Below are 4,898 nucleotides of genomic sequence, written 5' to 3' on the forward strand. Positions count from 1 at the left end.
CACAGTAGCAAGCTTCACCCCGCCTTATGTGCTTCTTCACAATAGTGTCCTTGTCAAGGTCATCTTGGACAAGAGAGGAGAAAGCTTCATTATGAAATAGCATATCAAGGCAGAGGCATCATTATAGTGTGAGCTATATTTACTGTAGGCCAACAGAATGCATATTACAAGGGTAGGTGTGGGGTTTTTTCATTTAAATTTTAATTGAATTGAAAAATTTAGAAGATCGTCTGAATTTTCAGTTTGGGAATTGCATTTGCAATGAACCAAATCAGTACAGAGGAATGGTCCAAGCATTTTGATGCAATTGATGACAGCAAATATACTTAACTGGAAATCTGTGACATGGTGTGCATGTGTATCAAATACCAATTTCTGTTCTGGGAGCAATTAAAAATAACTGTAAAAAGATGCTGGTGTAAAATTCTTACTAATATATTTCATTTCAGCATTTTCATTACAAACTGCAGCTTGAAAAACAAAGATTCCCACACCCAAAATTTATCAGCTGATACAATGACACACAATGGGTGTGAATCATGAAGACAAACCACTATTTAGCTGAAAGGACTGAAAACAATTACAATAATTAATAATAATACCCATCTGTTCTGCTTGACAGCGAGTCTTGTGTAGCTCCAAAGCTTGCATACACTAGACCCAATAGTCCTTACTAGTTTAATAAATAATAAAAAGATTGTAAATAATAATAAATAATAAATAATAAAATACATTAATTATAACATAGCAAGGGACGCCACCATGCAGAAACTAGCTGAAGCTTGCACAACCAACACAGATATGCATTTGCCAGTTGATTATGTTGCTTTGAATGTATACTTGACTTTATTTGGTAATGTTTTATTCTGGATTGTTTTATTTGATGTTTTGATGTGGTTTGTAAACCGCTTTGAGGTAATAATAATAATAATAATAATAATAATAATAATAATAATGTGCTAAACTGGGTACCATTTGCCTGAACTGATCTGGATATGAATATGCATTACCCTCCAATACTATTGACTGTTGTGTGTGTGTGCTAGGATCAGGGGCACTTATGTCACTTATTTATATATTTTATAATCTGGAAGTACCATGGCAACAACTCTGCACATATATGTTACAGTTTGAGGTAACAATCTCCCATACTTTGCAGTTTGTTTATATGAACTTGCCAGTTATTTAGATGGCATTGTATTTTATGCAAACTCTGGCAAATGGCAACAACTAAGTGTTTCAATTCTGCAACAAAATGCTCATGACTCTCCATTGAAAAAGTAAAGCACATAACTTGTTGAAGGCCTTCATCATCTGCAAGCAGGAGCAAGATGGCAACAGTTCAGAAGGAATCCCTAATTTGGACCTTTGTTGGCTTTAATTGGAAAAAAAATAAGCTCTCTTCCTATTAATCCTTTCCTCTGTCACATGCTCTTGTCCTGGTAGTAGCCAGATTACAGAATCTGGCCGCATCATTAAGATTGTCCCTGGGCATGGCTGTCTCATGTATGTGAGGAATGGGAAAAGGGGGGAGGGTACCGACACTGATTGAGCCATCATCCCAGGCTAACTGCCCCCTACCCACTTACTTAATTAATCTCCCATCCTTGTGCAATGATGGCGATGGTGCACGAGCTGCTCTGTGAATGCTCTTTGGGTCAAGCTGGCGAAGCTGTTGCAAGGATCTGGGGCTCAGCTGCCGGTGCTGGCATTGGGGGAGGACAGACTGAGCATTCACCCTGCAGGCAACTCAATGCCATCATTGTCTGCACTCCAATTAGACCCTCACAGGCCAGGGGCACAGAGGAGAGAGCGTGCAAGAGGAAAGGGCTGGTCTGAGGGGGCGGCTGTGACTGTTTCATCTGGGGAAGGAAAAGGAAAGAAGAATAAAAGAGCAATATCTGAAACTGAAATGCTAATTGCCCACAAGAATGTTCCCCTTTTCATCAAAAAGTCTAATGGTTTAAGGACGCTCTGTCAAACTTCGGGTCATTACAAAAATTCTGCCCCCAGGTCCAACTGCCAACCTTTTGTTGTCTCTTTTCCTCACTCCTCAGTTCTTAGATTGTGTTGTGTGTGAGATCATTAATGTTAAGATATTGCAGTAAAAAGGGTATTCAAACATATGGATAGCACTGTGATTATATTTCAGGAAGATTTTCTGCTCTCCGTTAATAGCAGTATATATAGATCAGCCTCAAGCTGAACACAGTAAAGAAAAAGGAATGGGGGGTGGAAGGCAAAGGGGAAGGAAGGAAAGGAAATCAGCCCAGCTTTAGATGCAATTGGAGGTTATAGTTTAGTAAAATGGAATGTTAGTGACAGGGTAATTTCAGCCCAGGTAGTGGCATTCTGGACTGCATAAATTCAGATTTGGGATCCCAGTTTGGGATCAGGGAGCTTTTTAAACTGGGGAGTGTGTTAAATATGTGCCTCTACCCCACCCTAACCTTAAATGGTAGAAGCCAGGATTCTATCACCTCATGATCTCTGGTTTGGGATCAGGGAGTTTTTTAACATTGGGAGATGGTGTTAAAAGATATGCCCATCCCACTTAGTCCGAAGCGATGCAGTTTAGAATACTTTGTTTATAATAGTGTTTATATACCACCTTCTCATAAAATATCAGGGCAGTCATATCATCTCAGTCTATCACCTTGTTCTGAATAATGTGTAGAAACACTGAGGTATGACTCCCATGATGCACTGAATGAGGGGAGTGGGAAGGCTACTCTTGGAAGAATAGAATCATAGAACCTTATGGATTAAGGGCTAATTTCCCCTGACAAGAACCTTGTTTGGGCATTTATTCAGGTAGAAATGGATAAGTGGAAGTAGAAATGGATACTTAAATTGGGGGTTACACGCTTTTGAATTATTCCTGACCTCCATATGTTTTGAGTTCCTGTGTAGATGCAAACAAACCTTAAGTCCCCATACCTGTGGTTCATAATATGCTTTTCTAGCTTGGGAGTCAAGCATTTTGGTGCCCAGGACTGCCAGACCTAGAAGTGGCAAACTTTCCCCAGCCTGCCTACCTTACAATCACTTGAGGTCACTGTAATAGGACTTCGGTGATTTAGGCCATGCACACACCATACATTTAAAGCACATTAGTCGCCCCAGAATTGTAGGTCTGTGAAAAGAAAACAACAGTTCCCAGGCTTTTTTTGGGGGGGGGGGACAGTGTGCTTTCAATGTTTGGCATACACACAGCCTTAAACTTAAAACCGCAGGTGCAAAGATTCTTCCTTTGAAGTCCCAGCTGAGCTCGATCTGCCAATAAAGATATTTCATTCGCCTCCCAGCTGAATTTGGTTCCATCACTTCTCCTGCTCTGCACATTATGTCGTATGAGGGGACAAGTAGGCATGGCTTGGGCCAAACAGCACCACAGGCTGAAAGGGGGGGGCCTGGGGGCCCAATTAGGTACTTGGGCTGCAAGTCCGTCCCCCCCCCCAACTGCTGTATGCATTCAATGATAAAAGGTAAAGGGACCCCTGACCATTAGGTCCAGTCGTGGCCGACTCTGGGGTTGTGGCGCTCATCTCGCTATTGGCTGAGGGAGCCGCCGTACAGCTTCCGGGTCATGTGGCCAGCATGACTAAGCCGCTTCTGGTGAACCAGAGCAGCGCACGGAAACGGCGTTTACCTTCCCGCCAGAGCGGTACCTATTTATCTACTTGCACACTGACGTGCTTTCGAACTGCTAGGTTGGCAGGAGCAGGGACCGAGCAATGGGAGCTCACCCCATCACGGGGATTCGAACCGCCAACCTTCTGATCAGCAAGTCCTAGGCTCTGTGGTTTAACCCACAGCGCCACCCGCGTCCCCTCAAATGATAGGTGCACACATATAGAATTCAGGACCAGCATGCATGCCCAACTTGTGCTCATGGACTTGTGCTCATCATTGTGCTCCCCCAAGCCCTGTCTCCCACTGAAAGCTGCTGGCCTTTGCCAAACCCACCAGAAGCTGAAGCTGCCAGGCTTGGCAAACTGCTGCAGTGCAAACCACAGTTTAATGGAGCAAAGCAGTTTGCCAGCTCGCAGCTCCTGAATTCAGCGAGTGCCTCCTCACGTCAGAAAGAAGGCGGCAGGCTGAGGCAACAGAATACTGGACTGTCCCCCGCCGCGCCCGCGGGTAAGAAGTTCCCACGTGCCAGAGAAAGATGTTGAAGGACCCTCTCCGCGAAGTTCTGCTTTACTTCTGAAAGGGAGCTTTATTATGCAGGGGAGCGTTCAAAACACCACAAGCGCCCAGAAACCTTCCCTCATTCCATGCAATGTGGTGGCGAGCAGAGGAGCAGCCCTGGCGGGGGCACGACAACCAAGGAGTAATACGACCCTCAGGAATGTGAAATACGACTCTTAACGGGCCAACTTTCTCCCCCCCCCACCTTGCTCTATTCCCCTCCACCGCCCAGAGACCCCTCATCTCTCCTCATCCAGCCGCAGCCGCCTCGTCTCCCCGCTTCTCTCCCCCTCGCCTTCTCTCCCCCGGCCCCTCGGTTCCCTCTCTTTCCCGAGCCTCCTGCCGCCCTGTGGTGGTAGCGGTGCTGGTGGAGTCGTCCAGGCCTCGGAGATGAAGCTGTTGTCGTGACAACCTCGAGGAGCACCGGGGCTTTGATCTGGTGGGGGGTCGGAAGGGGGCCGCCGCGTGTGTGTGTGGCGTTGTTGAGGCGGGTTGGGGCTCGTGGGGCGGGCGCGCGGGCGTGTGGGCGCCACTGGCCCGAGAGCCAGCCAGGCTGCGAGAGAGGAGACCCCCTTTCCCCCTCCTCCGGCGCTGTGGCGCGCTTCGCCCTCCCTTCCCCTCGCTCTCTCTCGCTCTCTCGCTCCCTCCCTCCTTCCCTCCTTCGCTCCGCCTGGGAAAGTGGGTTAGGAAGGGAGCCGAGCGCT

The sequence above is a fragment of the Podarcis erhardii genome (assembly GCF_964252035.2).
Source record: "Podarcis erhardii genome assembly, chromosome: 4".
Classification (NCBI taxonomy): Eukaryota; Metazoa; Chordata; class Lepidosauria; order Squamata; family Lacertidae; genus Podarcis; species Podarcis erhardii.